This window comes from Cricetulus griseus, chromosome 3, assembly GCF_003668045.3.
Source record: "Cricetulus griseus strain 17A/GY chromosome 3, alternate assembly CriGri-PICRH-1.0, whole genome shotgun sequence".
NCBI lineage: Eukaryota > Metazoa > Chordata > Mammalia > Rodentia > Cricetidae > Cricetulus > Cricetulus griseus.
The window spans coordinates 47,424,063-47,431,036 of NC_048596.1; the positions used below are offsets into that span (position 1 = coordinate 47,424,063).

A 6,974-nucleotide genomic window follows, 5' to 3' on the forward strand; every position below is an offset into this window, starting at 1 on the left:
CAATTTTACCTGTGCTTGGGAGGCGAAAAGGGAGAGTTATTTATAGAGTATGCTATGTAAATGGTATGCTATGTAAATGATGTGAAATAAGCCTATCTGTAAGGATAGAGGAGACAAAAAGGAAGAAACACCTTATTTCAGGGACACGGCTCTGTTAATTGTTAACTCTTGGAGTCACAAGTGGATCATGTGAATTTATTTTTCTGGTATAAGAGATTCTCCTAGTTACTTGAATAGTTTTATATTGATAAAATGATAATTTTTCAAATGTTAGAAAAAGTTCACTTGTTACTGCAAAATTCTAAGGCTTTAACACTTATAAAATTCAGTGGTTTTTTTTCACTTTTTGAATTATTCTAATTGTGTTTTAATTCTACAGAATTAAACTTTTACTTCATATTTGCAGTACAATTCCTGTATATAGAAGACAATTACTATTTAATTTTGAACATGAAGAACTTTCCCTAAATAATTTTTAACTGCAAATAAACTGATAGTGTATATTTGGTGTATAAATTTGTTTTTATACCTTACCCACATTAAAAATACCTGAAATTTAATTTATTTTAGTTTCAAGTATTATTTTTCAGTGGGTTAATTTGAGTCTTAGTTTGAAGTTTTTTTTCATGCTCTTGTTTTAAAAACTACTTTCTTCTCAGAAAAGCAGGGTTACAATCTGTGTGTATCTTTTTCTTTCTGCAATACCAGTCTCACTCTGTAGCCCTAGGCTGGCCTCAGATATCCTCCTGCCTCTGCCTCCCAAGTACTGGGATTACAGGCACGGGCCACCATGCCAGACTAGGGGTGAGGTTTTGGTTGTTAGTAATCCTATGTTTTATCCTGTGTTTGGAACTGGGTTGTCTCTGTTCTTTCCCCATGTCAACAAGTGGAGAGATTTCGAGTATCAATGTTCTTCCTGACTCAGTTGTTCAGAATATGCTGGTGCATGTCCCAGTGACTCAACAAAAAGTACTGTCACAGCTGAAAACCTCTCTGTCTGTACCTCTCTTCTAGTGAGCACTGCTTCAGGGCTTCATTTGACTATCTCTTGTGAGTTCAAATATGGGTAACTTTGTTTAATTGGCATGCACATGCATTGTAAGTTCTATCTTAAATGAAAACTGCTTTCATGTGGAAATGCTCAGCCCTCATGAGAATTGCCTTTGCACATGTGGTCTGAACCATAGAGCCTAGCCTCACCTGGTAAACTGCTTGAGTGTGGCCATACAACATTAAATCTGGTTTCTCATTGACAAAATAAAAAGCAAACAAGGAAATGTACTGCATGATAGATTTATTTGCTTTATTTGGTTTTAAAAGTCCTGTTACAACATTACAATTCTGTGGTATGACTTTATACCAAGAATTGGAAACTGCCACCTATATTAGATATTTCTGGATGGCTGAGAAGCACTTAAATGACATTCAAGATGTAAAGCTTTCCTTACTTCTTCTGCTTAAAACAAGGATTTGAGGTAGGGCACTTTTGATAACCATGGTATTAGAAAATGCTTATTTTTAACGTTGTAATGGAAAGCACTAAATTGAATTTTGTATTATATATTTGAGAATCTGTAGTCAAAAACTTTGCAAAATGAACATGTTATTATTTGTCAGTTCTGAAGTTTCAATTTAGCTGTAGTTACAATAGAATCTTGTTTGACATTTGTGTTAAAACAAATTCATTAAAATAAGTACATTAGCAAAAATAATAATAATAATAATAATAATAATAATAATAATAATAATAAATGCTGCTGGAGTATTTTCTGTGTTGCAAAGGAAAACAAAAACAAAATTGAATGAATTTAAACACACATAAGTATAAAGCAGGATATCTATTATGATTATGGTTTCATATGATAGTGGAGTGTGTGTAACCCGTACTATGTTAGTGAAATCTATAGAATCAAGAACGTAAGTAGGCAATGCATTCTGATTTCAATATCCTAAGAAAGAGAAGACTGAGCTGGGTAACATAAATTTTGAAGCTCAGATATAGGTTCTGATGTCAAAAAATAAGAAAAGATATATATTTTATATAAAAGAGGGTAGAACGGGGATGGAGGAAAAAGAGAAAGAAGGTAGAAAAGAGAATGGGAATAGAAGAGGATGGGGAAAGACGATGGGAGAGAAGACAAGGGAAAAGAATAGAACCACCCACAGAGACATTGAGAGGAAGACCTGATTCTTTCTCTGGCTTCTGTTCTATTGAAGAGAGCCTACCATGAATGAGAGGCTGTCAATACACATTGATGAGGGCAAACCTTTATAAATTCTCTGCTGCAAGTAGAAGATAATTTTAGAGAAACCCTGTCAGGTGCAAATAGGCAACTGTCCTATATTTACCTGGGTTAATCTGAAATCCAGTTGAATTAAAAGATTATATCATCCTCAAGAGCAGCCATGTTCAAGTAAAATAAAAAATGAATCGTGTCCATGAGTGTCTTTCTTCTTAAGTTGTCCATATGCATGTCTGTAGTTCACAAGCTATTCTCTAAACTTATGTACTTTAATTTCAACATGCTAGGGTGAGATGAAGAAAAATGAGTATATTCATCAATATCCAGATTGAAGGTTTGTGTTGGCAACCCATGATGTTTTACACACAATAATTCAGGTAACTGTTTCTGGAAATAAGTTTTTCTGTACCTCTTTTTCTGCAAAAGAAATGTTTTCTGGACTTGCACAAAAGTTAGAGTTTATAATAACCCAGGAACAAGAAAACATCAGAAAGAATAAATCGAAGTATCATGAGTCTCTGAAGTGAAAAATCAAAGTCATGAAGACTTTACATCCCAAAATATCTTTTTGAATGCATACTTCACTTCTTTGTTCCTCAAGCTGTAGACCAAAGGGTTCAGCATGGGAATGACCATGGTGTAAAACACAGATGTCATTTTGTCAGTGTCCATGGAGTGACTGGAGCTGGGTTGCAAGTACATGAATATACTTGTCCCATAGAAAATAGATACCACACTGAAGTGTGAGGCACATGTGGATACAGCCTTTCGATATCCAGCACTTGACTTCATCTTTAGAATAGTGACAAAAATGAATATGTATGACATCCAGATAACTAGGAGAGCAAAAAATACATTGAAGCTTGCTACATAAACAAGAACCAACTCACTGATATGTCTGTCAGAGCAAGAGAGAACCATAACTGCTGGAATATCACAAAAAAAGTGATGAATCACATGAGCCCCACAGAAAGAAAGACTGAAAGTGTCCCCAATGTGAATGGAGGCATTCAGGAAACCACCGAAATAGGAACATATAGAAAGACACACATACACACTTCTAGTCATAGTTAGCATAGTGTAGCAGCTTACACATTGTTTTGTGTCAATCATAGGTCATTGTGGACAGGACATAATTCTCAACAGTAGCAAAGGCTACAAAAAAGAATATCTGGGTAGCCCAGCCATTGTAGAAAATGACCTTGTTTCCTATAAGAAGGCCAGTCATGGCTGTGGGCGTTACAGCTGATGAATAACAAAAATCAACAAAGGGCAGATTGCCTAGGCAAAAGTATATAGGTATATGAAGTCTTGAGTCCAGCACAATAAGGAGGATCATCCCCAGGTTTCCCACTAGGGTAATGGTGTAGATGAGGAGGACGGTGATGAAAAGGGGAATCTGTAGTCCTGGTTCATCAGTGAGACCCAGCAGAAGAAAGTGTGTCACTTCTGTCCTGTTCTTCATCATTGTCATCTTTCACTCATAAGATGGTCCATAGCCATGGGTAAAGAGGACCATGATGATGAAGAAAGTAAAATGGAAAAGCATAAGTGATTACATGTGCCTTTTGATCAAAAAATCTGTACAATGAGATTGTCTGGAAAATGGAACTTCCCCAAATCAAATCTGATGTTTTATATATACAGACAGTAATATATAATAGATTTTGAAGATTATTAATGGAGGTCTACCCAATTTTATAATTTTGTATTCTGTATAGTCATAAATAGATGGGAACTATTTAATAATGATAAAAGCAATGTGTGGATGATCTCCAAATTTACTTGTTACACTTTATATCTCATTTTCTCTATTGGTCACTTTTCAAGGAATGCTCTAGATAGCCACTATAGGTGAAGACGCTGTGAATCATTTCATGGAATTAGAACTTGCTTTGATGTAAGTTACGGCACACAAGAAACTGAGTAATTTCTTCATATTGTTAAATTTGAAATGCTAGTCTGTGATTTTTTTTAATTATTTCTGATTCTCAAGTATCAAAATTAAGTCAGACTTTTATTTAAAATGAAAATAACATTAAACATACTTACATGGCTGCCTTGGCAAGAACTCAACAATGTTTGAGTTACAAAGTTCTGTTTATGTTCCAAAGCACACATTTCTTTTACAGGCTTTTGTCCTAGGGCACAGGGGCTAGGAATTAAGTGCCCTATAAAATAAGTATTTTGGCTTGCCACTAAGTTCATTGTCCATTTTCTTTATCTGTATTTTGGACACTGTTCTAAGCATACATATTCAGAAAGTGTGTGATTTCTCATTCTTTTGTGAATCCCTCCTCCTCTTCCTTAATGGAGCAGCTTAAAAACTATCATTGCTGAAAAGAGAACATTTTATAGACATAACCCAAAATGTATGACTTTCTCTATCCCCTTCCTCCATCTCCTGACTACAGCACCTGCTAGCTTTGAAACTTACCTGTGTTTCTCTCAAACTCTAAAATTATTCTCAAACATCATTCTGAGTTTATTTCTATAATATTTTACTAATGAGAATAAGAGCTGAACAGGGGATTCTGGATATCTAGGTAAGAGATGTAGTATATCTCTATGTACAGTAGGTATGGTGGGATAACTCAGGTGACACTAGCCACTTCAGCTTGATGCAGTTCTGATAGCTAGCTGCAGGCAGATAATCATAAACTACATCATACAAAGAGCTTTGGTCCCTTCACTCTACAGGACTCATTCTGTTCTTACTAACTTCCCTGACTCTGGAAGAAAACAAAGTAATCGAACAAACTTTGGATACTACTGTGAGAAGACAAAATGCTAATAAAATGCTAATGTTGATCACATCCAGGTATTGTTAGTTTTCATGTTATGTTTGGATAGGTGAGTGTTCTGGTTTGTGCTGATTTGTTGTTCATGGACACTGGGAAGCAGGGCTTCATTGCAGATGATATTGACCTGTCCCTCCTCATGTCTTTCCTCCTTCAGTAGCATCACTGAGTATCTATGCTCTCCACTGTGTCCCTGCTCCCTCTGAAGCCACTGGTTGCTGCTGCTACAATTCCCAGGATCCAGTTTCCTTGAAAAGCATTTTTCATTTAGTAAATTTCTACTTTCCTTCAGCTTACTTGTTCTTTCATCCTGTCACAGGATACTAAAGTTACCTATACCAAAATAAAATTGAATGCTTATGGTACTCTCTGTCTCTTACAAATCTTTTAGAAGTACCTTCTATTTTATGAAAACATTTGATATGATGTGGCTATCAACAATGTTTCAACTTCTATACTTGTTTTGTTTCCTTGGATATTGAGTTTTATTTTACTACTTATTTTGCTCCTTAATTCCTAAGATGAACATACCATAGTTCTTCATGCTTTCTAAATTTCTTCAAAATGGGCAGGTTTTTTTTTTTTTTTGCTTGAATTGAAGCCTTTGAAAGGACATCTGCCTAAGACAAACACTCATTCCCCACCAGAAATCTACTGAAATTCTGAATATTTCAGGTTATACAGCTATTATTTAGACTACTTTCAGAAAATACTATAGTCTACAACTAATATGAGGCTTGCACAAGAATGTATAATAGGTATTAATAATATTGACTTGGTAGGTATTATTGAAGACACTCAACATTTCAGAAGTTACCAGTTGTTCTAAAGTTATTGCCTTACTTTGAAAAAGTTAAGTTATTTTTAAGCCTCATCTCTTCAGTAATCCCATAATTTCCATACTTTTTAAATATAATGTTCATCTGTATATGATGCGAAGGGAAGTGTTTAAATTCTTTAGTGAGTCATATAGCATTTTCGAAATTTCCAAACGGTCAGGTTTCACTTATGTTTTTTTATGCTTTTTTTTTCTGCAACAATAGTAACATAATTAGGAAATAGAAAAAATCACAGATATTCAGTGTGTCTTGCCTTGGTTCTTACAAGATTCATAGACATGATATGTTAAGAGAATACCTAAGTTTCCTAAAATGGAACTTTTTGCATTCATACCTCATACCCAATTAGTTTTATAAAGAAACTGTTTGCATCATCCCCTTTACTTTTAATATTATTTACAGTAAGTGTTACCACCAAACTCACTTCCCATACATTTCAAGTCTCACTGAAAAAGTTTATGCAATATATAAGGCCATCAGTCCTTTGAAAGAAAGAAGGATAACTCCAACATTAAGTATGAGATCATCAAGTTAGCCACAGAATGCTGGTTACATGGATCTTTTCTGTTAGTGATTGAATATTTTCATGCAGTCTGAGACATTCAAGAAGAGAGGAAAGAGAAATATGAATATGAATCTACTTCTTAATCTCTATAAAGTCATCCTCTTTCAAAGAAGGGTCACTCACTTGCCTTATTTATAGATCAAAAACTAGAAAATTGCATATCTTACTAAATATATCATTTCTAAGTGAAGGAAAGGATGAGAGGGCTACATGATATCATACCAATTATAGGGTCTATCATTATAGCTTTTACCACTGAATATTGTTCCTTACCCATGCATGAAGTCTGACAGGAAATCTTCATTCATGAGGTGGCCATGAAAGAGATAACAGTTATGGTGTCCATGCCACAACTAAGTCCGAGTACGGGGAAAATGCCTGTAGATTTAGTTAAACACAGAGACATCTGGCCACTTGTGTTATGTGCGTCTTTTCATCTTTATTCATCTGCTGTTCTCCAGGGAGAAAGCAGCCTTATATACCCTTACAGCCTTGTGGAAAAATGCCAGGTGTCAGAGCTTGTGGA

General features: G+C 35.0%; 1 pseudogene; it reads right to left on the bottom strand.

The window, feature by feature from the left end:
- Positions 1-2,780: 2,780 nt before the first annotated feature.
- On the bottom strand, positions 2,781-3,717 carry LOC100761921 (annotated as a pseudogene).
- Positions 3,718-6,974: the final 3,257 nt, after the last annotated feature.